Here is a 14,352-nt window from a genome sequence, read left to right on the forward strand (position 1 = left end):
CAGTGTGTCATGTAAGGCCTTTATTTCCTTGATGATCTTTTGCTTAGGTGATTTGTCCATTTCAGTGAGGGGATTGTTAACGTCCCCTACTATTATTGTATTATTTTTTATGTATTTCTTTGGTTTTGTTATGAATTGGTTCATATAGTTGGCTGCTCCCATGTTTGGGCCATAGGTATTTAACACTGTTAGATCTTCTTGTTGGACAGACCCTTTTAGTATGATATAGTGTTCTTCCTCATGTCTTATTATAGTCTTTGGCTTAAAATCTAATTGATCTGATATAAGGGTTGCCACCCCAGCTTTCTTTTGATGTCCATTAACATGGTAAATTGTTTTCCACCCCATCACTTTAAATCTGGAGGTGTCTTCGGGTCTAAAATGAGTTTCTTGTAGGCTGCATATTGATGGGTTTTGTTTTTTATCCATTCTGATACCCTGTGTCTTTTGATTGGGGCATTGAGCCCATTAACATTCATGGTAACTATTGAGAGATATGAATTCAATGCCATTGTATTGACTGTAAGGTGACTGTTACTGCATATTGTCTCTGTTTCTTTCTGATCTACTACTTTTAGGGTCTCTCTTTGCTTAGATGACCCCTTTCAATATTTCCTGTAGAGCCGGTTTGGTGTTTGCAAATCCTTTCAGTTTTTGTTTGTCCTGGAAGCTTTTTATCTCTCCTTCTATTTTCAACGATAGCCTAGCTGGATATAGTATTCTTTGCTGAATGTTTTTCTCATTTAGTGCTCTGAATATATTATGCCAGTTCTTTCTGGCCTGCCAAGTCTCTGTGGATAGGTCCACTGCCAGTCTAATATTTTTACCATTGTATGTTACAGACTTCTTTTCCTGGGCTGCTTTCAGGATTTTCTCTTTGTTGCTAAGTCTTGTAAATTTTACTATCATGTGATGAGGTGTGGACCTATTTTTATTGATTTTGAGGGGCGTTCTTAGCATCTCCTGGATTTTGGTGTTTGTTCCTTTTGCCATATTAGGCAAATTCTCTACAATAATACTCTCCAATATTCCTTCTGCTCCCTCTCTCTTTCTTCTTCTTCTGGAATCCCAATTATTCTAATGTTTGTCATTTTATGGTGTCACTTATTGCTCAAATTCTCTCCTCATGGTCCAGTATTTGTTTGTCTCTCTTTTGCTCAGCTTCTTTATTCTCTGTCATTTGGTCTTCTATGTCACTAATTCTTTCTTCTGACTCATTTATCCTAGCAGTAAGAGCTTCCATTTTTTATTCCACCTCATTAATAGCTTTTTAAATTTCAACTTGTTTAGATTTTAGTTCTTTTATTTCTCCAGAAAGGGCTTTTGTCTCTCCAGATAGGATTTCTCTAATATCTTCTATGCCTTTTTTGAGCCCGACTAGAACCTTGAGAATCGTCATTCTGAACTCTAGATCTGTTATATTACCAATGTTTGTATTGATTAGGTCCCCAGCCTTCGGTATTGTCTCTTACTCTTTTTTTTGTGTGTGTGTGGTGAGTTTTTCTGCCTTGTCATTTTGTCCAGATAAGATTTGGTTTCTCCTCCTCTGGAATTCCGCTGTTCTCCTTGGTGAATGAAGTTGGTCTTGGCTGGGTTTCTTGTTGATCTTCTGGGGGAAGGGCCTGTTGTTGTGATTCTCAAGTGTCTTTGCCCCAGGCAGAATTGCCCAGCCCTTACCAGGGGCCAGGCTAAGAAATCCGCTTGGGTTTGCTTTCAGGAGATTTTGTTCCCTGAGCGCTTTCCGTAGAGCTCCGGAGGATGGGAATGAATATGGCGGCCTCCCAATCTCCAGCCAAGAGGAGCCGAGGGCTTGGGGTCCCACTCCTCAGCGTGCCCTCAGAGAAAAGCGCCCAACTGTCCACGTATCCTTGGCCTCTGGCTGTGCTTGGGGGAAAGCGCTCAATCGCTCACACTTGGAGAAAAGCGCCTGGTCCGAGCTCACCCAGCCTGCGACCGGTTCAATGTAACCCCGAGCTGAGAGCTCACTCCTCAGCTTTGTCACTGTAGCCAGCTTCCCTGCTCTAATACCTGCAAGCTCTGTGACACTCAGGCACCCCAGGACCTGCTGTGACCTTGCGGGACCTGGGGTTAAGCTGCCCCCGTGTGGGCCTCCCCCTGGTTTAGCCTCTGGAGCGATGTCCCTCAGTGGAACAGACTTTTAAAAGTCCTGATTTTGTGCTCCGTTGCTCCACTGCTTGCCGGGAGCCAGCCCCTCCCCCTGCGGTCTATCTTCCCATCACTTTGGATTCACTTCTCCGCAGTCCTACCTTTCATAAAGTGATCGATTTTCTGTTTCTAGAATTGTTGCTCTTCTACCCTTTGATTTCTCGTTGGATTTGTATGTATTTGCAATGGTCAGATAAGCTATCTAGCTGATCTCCTGCTACTTCATGTTGTCTCAGCCTGCTACTTCTCTGCCATCTTGACTCACCCACCCTTCGGTTTTTGGGTTGTTTTATTCTTATCTTTAGTTTTCTATGATTGTGTTTGGAAAATATACTTGGTATGATTTCAGTCTTCTTAAATATGGTATTTGTTATGTCTTCTTCTATGTGATTTAACCAGGGAATTCTTAATAAAATTCTAATAAAAATTAGAAAAAAGTTAATTTTTTTATTTTCAGCATAACAGTATTCCTTGTTTTTGCACCACACCCAGTGCTCCATGCAATCCATGCCCTCTCTAATACCCACCACGTGGTTCCCCCAACCTCCCACCCCCCGCCACTTCAAACCCCTCAGATTGTTTTTCAGAGTCCATAGTCTTTCATGGTTCACCTCCCCTTCCAATTTACCCCAACTCCCTTCTCCTCTCTAACTCCCCTTGTCCTCCATGCCATTTGTTATGCTCCACAAATAAGTGAAACCATATGATAATTGACTCTCTCAACTTTGGAGAACAGTGTGGAGATTCCTCAAGAAATTAAAAAAGTTAATATTTTTAACTAAGAGTGCCCATTTAAAATAAACCATATCAGAGGGGAGGTGGGTGGGGAGATGGGTGAAATAGGTGAAGGGTATTATCATAATGAGCACTAATAATGATATATAAATTATGAATTACTATATTATACACCTGAAATTAATATAACACTGTAGGTTAACTACACTGGAATTAATATTAAATACTTAATAACAAAAAGGAACCATAATCCAACCCATCCAAAATCCAAATAAAGACAGAAACTAGTAAAAAAAAAAATCCAAAAGTCTAAATAACACAGTAAGCAAATTCTGCTTCCTAGTAACCAAGATGGAAGATCTATGGTTCTAATCTTAAGTCTTTAGCTTATTTCTAGGATTAATACTTAGCTAATTGTGCTGTCTTCCCCTTCATAGAATCTGATCAGAAGTCCAGCACAATTCCCATTTTCCTGGGACACTGGCCGCTTGCTTCCCTCTCTACACAGCCCAGTCAGAGTAAAAAGAGAGAAAGTTTTCAGGAGTAGAATTCTTGTTGGTCAAAATTTTACGCATTGATATGTATTGTGTATTAATAAAACTAACTCCACTTTAACAGAGATAAATGTTAACCAAACTAAACCTAATTTAACCTGCCAGTACATGTGAGGACTCATGGGTCTCATAAGCACTGGGGAGGGGGGGCATAAAATGTGAAATCCTTCTAAGTTATTATGTCCTAAAACTTCCCAGCCAAAACTTGTGACCTAGAGTACTTGGAAAAAATCTCCTTTTTCTATAGTTTTCTCTTCATAGGCTAAACTTTAACTTAAGAAAAGCAGTATGATTTCTTAGGGTTAATGATATCAAATATTATTGTGAACCTGAGGACAAAACTTAATTCAGCATTAAACATTAATTTATACATTTGATTGATTGAATAACATATCATTGAGTATGAAGTGTATAGTAATACATATCAATGAAAGAAGAGACAGTTTGATATTTTAGTGTCCAATAGCACCTTTTGATGAGTTTGCCAAAGGAATAATCCTTCTAGTTATCAAAAAAAAATTTTCCAAATGTGGAGTAAAAGAGAATTCTGGAAATTAAGTCTCTAAATGGTGGATTATGACTTGAAATAATTTCTCCTTTGTACTTTTTTAAAATTTACATAAAACGACACTGCTTTTCCATTCCACCCAGACAAATTTTGGCCACAAAAACATTCTTTTTTTCTTTGTTATCTTTCATACAACTGAGAAATACTATGTTTTTCTAATGTTTCCAAAAACATTATTATACGTTACTAAAAACAAAAGTGGATGAGAACAAATAAAGTTAAAAAACTGAGTATAATCATGTTGACAAACATCTGTCTTCTCAACCTCGCAATAGCTTCTCTGATTCACAAGCTTGATTTCACATGATCTTAGGAATTCAGTAGAAATTTCTGTTTTGTAAATTTTTAGACTCACCCTTTCACTTCCATTTTCTTACTTGTGTCTTCCCTATCCTGAGAGAGACTGCGATAGGCAGCTATTTTGGAAGAAAACAATGGGTGGAAAGTGAGATCATTAGTTTTCAGGAGTAATCATAAAACTCTCATATTTCTATTTGAAAAGCAAAATAGAAAGGAGCATTGAAACCTCTAATTTCTTCCTCACTTGGGTTCTTCTTTCACAGAACCAGAAAGAGTGAGAACTCAGGAGGCATTTCTCAAAAATGTATTATGAAATTCCAGTGACACAATAAATGTGAAGTAAAAATAAAGGTTAATAGGTTATCCTGGCAATTAGAAAGACCCTCAAAGTATCACATTCACTTACGATGTTTGTCTAATTATGTTACATCTGACATAAAACAATAAAGATTCATTTCATTGTTTTGTCTCTGGCCTCATAATGTGGTTTTGTTATATTATGCATACTATGTTTGGTGAATCAAAAGGATCAACTTGGTCATACTTGAGTAATCTGGAGAAATTAATCTATTATGTTATGTTTCCATAAACACTGGAATATAGTTCAAGCTAATGGAGATTACTCCAAGACACATCTAAAATTCATGGAAGTGCTAATAAAATGTCTGAACTCAATGTCACAGAGCTTACAAACTTCCTAAATGGAGCTGAATTCAGTCCTCCAAAATATATGAGGACCTTTTAATATCACCAGTTAGAGAAGGAAAGGTAAAATATGGGACTTTAGGTGTAATCGCAGATAAAATAGCTGATGTAGGACTTTTACCTCTTCCGGTTCTCCCACAGTATTTTAATTACTACTCTGTATTTTTATTTAACCTCATATTTAGATTATACTATACTTAACATATCCTTGGTGCACAGATTTATCGCATATAATAAAAATGTGAACTTAAGTCCAGGCTATAACACAGCAGTGTTGCAAAAACTTTTGAATCCCTGCTCCAATAAAAATTTCAGCTCACCTCACTGAAAATAATTATGTTCCTAGGAGTTGAAAGAATTTCACAATCTTCGGATGATAAAAGATATATGGGGTGAAAAGTGCTGAGTCTAAAGATCAGTTAGACTGGAGCTGATTTCTTGATAAAAGATAAAGGCAGTGCAAAAGTCTAATGGAAATCATGTGGAAACCTAGATACAATTTGCAGTGTTTTTTTATTATTTTTATTATGTTATATTAGTCACCATACAGTATGTCATTAGTTTTTGATGTAGTGTTCCATGATTCATTGTTTATGTGTAACATCCAGTGCTCCATGCAATATGTCCCCTCCTTAATACCCATCCCAGGTCCAACCCATCTCCCCACACCCCTTCCCTCTAAAACCCTCATTTTGTTTCTTGGAGTACACAGTCTCTCATGGTTCATCTCCTCCTCTTATTTCCCTACCTTCATTTTTCCCTTCCTTCTCCTAATGTTTGCAGTGTCTTGAGCAAGCAAAAAGTCCATCAAAAGAAATGGACTTGGGACGTTTGAGTGGCTCAGTCGGTTAAGCATCTGCCTTCGGCTCAGGTCATGATCTCAGGGTCCTGGGTTTGAGTCCCGCATCTGGCTCCTTGCTCAGCAGGGAGCCTGCTTCTCCCATCTGCCTGCTCTGCCTGTTCTGCCTGCAGCTCTCCATGCTTCTGCTCTCTCTCTCTCTCTCTGACAAATAAATAAATAAAATATTTTTTTTAAGTGGCCTCCTGTGAGAGACTATATACAGGGGCTAAATACAGGTGAACACTAAAATGAAAAGTAAGGGTTTGTCCTTTTTCAAAACATTCTGCTATCCATTTGCTTCATCATTTAAATGCACTTTGAAATATTCTGTGGTGGGGGAACTCTAATACATAAAACACATGAAAGCAGATCTGTTCTGATTTGAGAGAAACCTGGGAGACCAAGAGAACTGTTGGTTGGTCTCTTCTTTTTACCTTCCCTATTTTCTCTAGTCCCTAAGATACTTCTATGGAACCCCAGGGTTCTACAAAACACAGCTTACAGATCTTTGCATCAGTCCACCCTGCTCATTTTGTATCTGGATAAACACCTGAGAAGAAACAGGACCAGTGGGGCCAACATTATACCAGGTGTTTGGCAAGATATAATGCTGTAGAGTCAGACTACCTGAGTTCGGACCTAATTCTGCTATTTAATAGCTAGGTGACCTTGAGTATTACTTAACCTCACTTGCTTCAGTTCCTCAATTTGTGAAATACAGATAAAAATAATGAGTTAGTATACATAAAGTACTTAGATTAACAACTGGCACGCACAATACAGCGTATGTATATATAATGTATGTGTGTGTCTAGGACTATAGCCTGAGAATTTTTGCAATATACCATACTTCTTTTCATGCACCTCAAAATCAAAATCTAAAGTGAATTTGGGGCTATACCTGACATTTCATCATGTAACTAGAGAAATATTTTGTGAGATTTTTTCATCAGCTGTGCTGAGCCTTATTTTTGTGAAGAGACCATGATCCCTTTGGAATCAAGCAGATCTAGTTTTGATCTCGGGCCCACTCCTTGTAACTCTTTGTTCTTATGTAAGTTTCTTAATCCCTTTGGGTTTCAATTTCCATATTACCAAAAATGGTGATAATACTGTCTCATGGAGTCATGGCCATGGAACATAACATTTTAAGGGTCCAAATCATTACTCTGTGGGAGTGTGATAAGTACAGTCAAGCCCTAAAAGGCAATAAACATGAAGGAAAAAAGCAGAAAAGTTTAGGACAATCTTAGATAATCTAACCAGAAGTAGTGGGTTAAAGTGAAACAAAAGAAAGAGTAGACAAAGGAGAAGGAAAAATTGAAAGCATGTGGTCTTAAACCATGGAATGATCACTCCCAAGGGAAGATGTGGAAGTCCCTTGGTTTGAGTCATTTCAATTGAACTGAAGTAAAGTAAAGTAGAATCTATCCTGGGAGCAATCTTTCCCTGGCTGAGAAACCAAGAAGATGAGCTAATAAGGGATTTGTATCATTTTTTGAGCCAGGGATGGAAATATCTCCTAAGATGCACATCTGCATGGATTCTGAGCCAGCTGGGGATGATAAGAAGGAAAAGAAACCCACACATAGGGAGAAAAAGAAAGAAGGAATGTGGAACAGGGATAATGGAAAAGAACTAGGAAAGATAGGTAAGAAAAAGTCAAGGAAAATGAAGAAGAAGAGAAAATAGAATATACTGAAGCAGAAAACAAAGAGAAAAAAAGAGAGAGCAGGGACGCCTGGGTGGCTCAGTTGGTTAAGCGGCTACCTTCAGCTCAGGTCATGATCCCAGCATCCTGGGATCGAGTCCCACATCGGGCTCCTTGCTCAGCGGGGAGCCTGCTTCTCCCTCTGCCTCTGCTGCCACTCTGCTTGCCTGTGTACATGCACTCTCTCTCTCTCTCTCTCTGGCAAATAAATAAATAAAATCTTTAAAAAAAGAAAGAGAGAGCAGAACAACTGAGAAAGACAAATCAGTGTTAACAACAACAATTTAAAAAAGAGTGTTTAGGTTTACTAGGCACAGTGATGCTGATATTCGCTGTTCATTAATGATGCATCTTCTCATTACATAGGTCCTGTGACCTGGGACTTGGCATCAGAAAACAATTGGTTCCTAGCAGCTGGTAAATAAACAAGCCCAAGCCCGGAGATGATTAGATGGAGACATCTTTTTCCCTCCCCACTGAAAGAAATGTCTTTTTTCCCCTCCTTTTCAAAAGCTAAACAATGTTTGTTTCCTAGAAACATCTGGGAGTATAGGGAAGAATATTAACTATTTTTGCCAGCCCCAGGGTTCATTCCAGGGATCCAATTCCCTTTCCCATTAAACTAGTTCTTTAGCCAACCCATTTGCTGAGATGAAGTTCCCCACCCAACATACCTGTGCCAAAGAAAGTAGAGGCTTTGTACACTTTCAGAGTCTCCAGGCTTTGGACAATGATTGCTATCCTGAGGTGGCACCACCTAAATAAACACTCTTGTACAAAAAGAGAACACATTTCTAAAGGTTTTTATTTGGAAAGTACTGAGAGCATTTGAATAAGACACTGATCATCTTATTGGCTATATATGTACTATCTCTGGTTCTGCTCTACCCAGCCCATTTCCCCCAATTTCTTATACAGCTCCTGCTGTTCTATCTGCAATTTCTTACCTTCAACTACTTATTGCCTTCAATCTTCTCTTTCCATTTTCTTTTCACATGGCTCTCATGAGAAATGTAGGTAATGCTAGAGATGATTGCAACCTAGAGGTAATTACTCAGCAAACTATCGACCTCTTCCTACCTTGGGTAACCTGTTTTTTAAAAAACTCTGTCAGAGACCAAATTATACCCAGGCCAGTGAACATAACAGTATTTACAAAGAATAAACTTGTATTTTTCTGTGGCACTTTACAACTTATCACACAACTTTACATTCATTATCACATCTAAATCTCAACAACCTTATAATACTGTGTTTCAAATATTCAATTGATACTTGTAGAGAATGCATAGACTGAAAAGAATGCATAGACTGAAAAAAATATAAATTTTGAATCTTGGAAAGCAAGCACAACAGGGCTGGGTTTAATATGGAGTCTTTGAGTAGGCAATCAAATACTTGTCCAGTGGCCAGTGAACAGGACCAGCCTTGAAAATGGGGGTATACAAGTATTTCCTGACTTGGAAATGTAGACCTCATGATTAAAATTCCTTTCCACTAACTTGACCACTGATATGAATGATTGACTCTTAGGATTTGAAAGATATTCTGATAATTTGGATAATTTTATCCAATTCTTCACCTGCTATCTGACTCTCTCTACATTATTCCTATCAAATAGTAATTTGGTCTCTCTTCAAAAACTTTAAACAGCAGAAACCCACTCATTTTTGAGGCATTATATACCTCTAAAACCTAGCTGGAACGTTCTATTAACTTGAAATCTGTCCCTTTATTACATGTAACTACCAAAACCCACTATACCTGTTGATCTGGGTTTTAAGTCATACCTCTTCCCCATTAGAGCCCTTCAGACAGCTAAGAACAGGGCCCCAGAATTCCCAGGGTTCTTATGCTAGCTATTCATCTCTGAGCCCTTCTGCTCTTCTTTAGGTAGCATAGTTCAGGGTACCCTCGTCATCATTATCCTGGCTACAGCCCTAAAACATCTCCAGCCTCTCTGTGTCCCCCAGCATGCAACACATAGCTCTGAGCTCCACATTCCCACATTGGTGTGAAAGATAAGAAGCATTGTGTGCCTATCACCACCCACTTCCTGGATTTGGAATTCCTGTCCATGCAACCCCATCATAAGGCTGACTCACACAGGCCCAATAACTGGGAACTGCTTTAAGATCTGTACATTTAATTGGGAAAACATTTCATATCTCCTGGAAAGATCACACTTTACTCAGCTTATTCATTTCCCTCCTTAAACTATTATTATTCTGAACAGAACAATCCCCAGTACTGTTAGGCTTTACTGAACTATTGTGTTTGAGCTAGAAGAGATTTTTTAGGAACCAGAGGCTCAGGGAGGTAAAACTGTCTCCCAAAGATCACACAGGGAATTTGTAGCTGAGCATAGTCTAGAGCTCAGATTCCCTGAAGCCCAGGCCAGAGCTGCTTTGAGGAGTCAGCCTTAGATGACTCTTCAACTCTTATCTTTTAGGACACAGCACCTCAGTGGAAAGATCCCCCAAAGCTGCCAAATATTTCTCTCCTGACCTAATACCCTTCCCATACCTTGTACACTATTTCCTGGCTTCCCCAAAACCAAAACATGGGTGAGTATTAGGGTACATTAACACAGGGCCTAAAGAATCCCAAGAAACATAAGCATGTGCCAGAAATGCTGCCACCAGAAAATTTAAAAATCTGCCAAATACATGGTACTTGATTGACCCCATGCTCTTAATGCTGATGCCAGGCCCGGAATCTAAGGGAACTATTTATTTATTAGGGGAAGTTCAACTAGACAACAGTTTGGTAAGTACATTGGTGCATGGTAGGCAGATTTTTTTTTTTTTTTTTTTTTTGGTAAACACAAAGTCTTAAAAAAATAGCTTCCTTGACCCAGATTCAGGCAGACATGGGTGGTTCTTCCCAACATGTCAAATTGTGGCAAGTGGCAAGAATTCTAAGGCGCTTAGACAGTAGGTCCAAAAATCAGCATATCCTTCAATTTTTCTTCATTTTCTGAATGTCTCAAGTTTCTCTGGAGTGGTGAAACTTCTGAGTAGAAATGGCAAATTGGATGCACAAAACTAATTTTTTAAAGATTTTATTTATTTATTTATTTGGCAGGCAGAGATCACAAGTAGGCAGAGAGGCAGGCAGATAGAGAGAGAGGTGGAAGAAGGCTCCCTGCCGAGCAGAGAGCCTGATGCGGGGCTTGATTCCAGGACCCTGGGATCATGACCTGAGCCGAGGGCAGAGTCTTTAACCCACTGAACCACCCAGTTGCCCTGCACACAACTAATTTTATTGCCTCTTGAAACCTCATTAAAACTGAAACAAAGGGATCTTTAAAAAAAAAAAAAAACATAAAGGAGAAGGGAAATAAGACAGTGGAAGCAATTAAGTGTGATCAACCAGAATACAGATGGACAGGTTAGCATGTTCAAGAAAACATAATCTGATGTTGGCAATAAGGAAAAGATAACAACAAATAAGTTTTTTGCTGAATCATCCTCAGTAAATCTCAGAAACAGTGGCCATAGTTAAATTGGTAGTAAGAAATTAGAAACAGGGAAATCATCAAATCATTAACAAATTCAAGAAAATACCCCAGGACTGAAAACCATGGGTTTCTAGAAAAGGCCCACAGAGTGCCCATAACAATGGTGAAAAAATTGATCTACAAGTGAAATTGTAAGGTTTCAGAGTGCTTGCAGAAAAGAAACAATGCAGAGAAGAAAATATGCTTCAGAGTAATATGAAGAAGCCACATGTAAAAAAAAAAATTGAGAATTAGGATTACTAGATTTCTCAATGGACAACACTAGAAACTATAGAGGCAATGAAGCAAAAGAAGAAGCAAAACTTCCAGTACCCCAAAATTCTGAAAGAAAATCATTTCCAAACTTGAATTTTATGAACACTCAAATATTAAGGTAGCATGAAAACACTTTCAGATATGTGAACTATGGATTGAATTATGTTCCCCGCAAGTTCATATGTTGAAGTACAAGCCACCCATACCTCAGAGTGTGACTTTATTTAGAAATAAGGTCATTGAAGATAGAACTTTATTTAATATGAGATCATACTGGAGTAGGGTGGGCCCTTAATACAATGTGATTTATATCCTTATAAAAGGGGAAATTTGTGTTTTTTTTAAATTCTTTAAATTTGAGGTGCTCCTGGGTGGCTCAGTCAGTTAAGCATATGCTTTCTGCTCAGTTCATGATACCAGGGTCCTGGGATAGAGCCCTGCATCAGGCTCCCTGCTCATCGGGAAGTCTGCTTCTCTCTCTCCCATTGCTTGTGTTCCCTCTCTCACTGTGTCTCTCTCTGTCAAATAGTCTTTTGAAAAAATTGAGAATAGTCAACACACAATGTTACATTAGTTTCAGTCATACAACATAGTGATTTGATAAGTTTATACATCATGCTATGCTTAGCACAAGTATACCTATCATTTATCACCATACAATGCTATTACAGTACCATTGACTATATTTCCAAACTGTGACTTTTATTCCTGTAACCTGTTCATTCCATTACCGGAAGCTTGTATCTTCCACTCCCTTTCACCCATTTTTCCCATTCCCCTGCCCCCTTTCCCTCTGGCAACTATCAGTTTTTTCTCTATATTTATAGGTCTGATTCTGCTTTTTGTTTGTTTTATACATTTTTTAAGATTTCACATATAAATGAAATCATATGGTATTTGTCTTCCTCAGTCCGACTTATTTCACTTAGTATAATACCCTCTAGGTCCATCTATATTGTCAGAAATTACAAAAATCCATCTTTTTTATGGCTGAATAACATTCCATATTGTGTGTGTGTGTGTGTGTGTGTGTGTGTGTGTGTGTGTGTGACATCTTCCTTATCCATCCTTTTTCTAAGAGATTAAAAAGGGACATTTGGACACAGATACACACACAGTGATAATGCCACATGAACATGAAGTCAGAGATCGAGGTAATGTGTCTATAAGAAAAAGAATGCCAAAGATTGTCAGCAGTCCACAAGAAATTAAGAAAGCTGCATGGAATTCCTAAAGGAAATCACACTTGGTGACGCCCCAGTTTTGGAATTCTAATCTCCAAAACTGTGAAATAACACATTTCTGTTGGATAAGCCATACGGTTTATAGTACTTTGTTAAGACAGGCTTAGCAAACTAATATACAAAGTTTAAAAAAAAAATCTGCCTACCATGCACCATGCTTCATGTAGCAACTAGACGATATGCCCTGACCAAAATTAGGAGACAAATGATGAAAAAGAAAAACACAGGATCAAAGGGACTCCCTAAGATAATGGTGAAGAAGGATATTAGCTTTGCACCAAGTATTGAAAGCAACTGGTCTAGACTAGCGCAGTGGAGTTCAGGACAGACATGTCAAGGGAAGTCATCAAGATTTCTGCAGCTATGAGACTTTGTTTGTTTTAGTTTTTAAGAGTTGCTTTATTATTTTATTTTTTTATTATGTTATGTTAGTCACCATACAGTACATCATTAGTTTTTGATGTAGTGTCCTCTGATTCATTATTTGTGTATAACACCCAGTGCTCCATGCAAACTGTGTCCTCCTTAAAACCCATCACCATTCACTTTTGTAATCTGAAGGCTGAATTTCTAGGAGGCCAAGATTCTTCAGAGTACTTGAATTTTGTAGGTCAAGTGCTCTTGAAGTTATTTTTCCTTTCATGCCCTCTAGATCAATTGAGAATAACATAAAATTCTCACCTGCCTATATATATATATCAGCCCATTCCTTGTCAAGTGTCTAATATCACACTTCTGCCCTGCCATATATCCCCACATTCATAAGCCTAAGTTTTTTCTGGGGCTCACTCAAGGCTTTCTCTAGAATGGGTTTATACTCTCAGAGAAACTAAAGCCAGACTATGACACTGGAAGTCTCTTTACAGATTTCATCTGTGACAATATTGTCCTACCCTTAAAATTTGGGCTGTACTTGCCCTCAGTTTTCATACTGATAACTTTTCACATTTATTTATATTTAAACATTTGTTTTAAAATAACACAGTATTTGATGAAAGTATAGAGTAACACAGAACAGGAGAAGCAAATCAAGAAGACTAAAGAGGTCAGAAGATATGGCTAATGTTGTAAGCTACAGATTTTTTTTATTCTTTTTAAACCTTTCTCATTCTTTAGTAGTCTACCCCACACACCTATACACCCTTTTTGACATTGCAGACTTTCTTGAAGACCCTGGTCCACACTGAATGCTGAATTTGACACACAATCTGAATTTTACAGGAAATGTAAAAGTAATACAGTCTACCCTGTGTGTTTTACAGGTTCAAAAATTGAGATGTACCTTGCTCAAAGACATATGGATATTAAGTGGCCAAGCTGGAATGTTGACTGAGATCAGTCTGCAAACATGCCCTTTAAATTGTTATGCTCTACTGCTTCTTCAGACCTAAAGTTTAGCAGGGTAAACCTTCAAGAAAAAATAGTCTACATAATCAAAAGAAAGTGAGAACTTGGATCTGAGTGAGGTTTGTAGTGAAGAACTCACCAAACACACAATATAGTCTTTTAGATGGCATAAAATAGAAAGGCATTCAGGAAGACCATACCAGAAACTTCATAATTTTGTAAAACCTTAAGGTTTTGTCAGTGTTCAGGTTTGCTACTTTTGTTTCCTTTATCCATTTTTAATGGTAAATAGCATTAAAACAGAAATGATCAGTGAGTTTATTTGAATAGATAGAAAGGGAGATAGGAGTTGGATAAATGGTGTCCAACTTTTCTTTTTTTAAGAATTTATTTATTTGAGAGA

Source organism: Mustela nigripes, chromosome X, assembly GCF_022355385.1.
Source record: "Mustela nigripes isolate SB6536 chromosome X, MUSNIG.SB6536, whole genome shotgun sequence".
Taxonomy (NCBI): Eukaryota; Metazoa; Chordata; class Mammalia; order Carnivora; family Mustelidae; genus Mustela; species Mustela nigripes.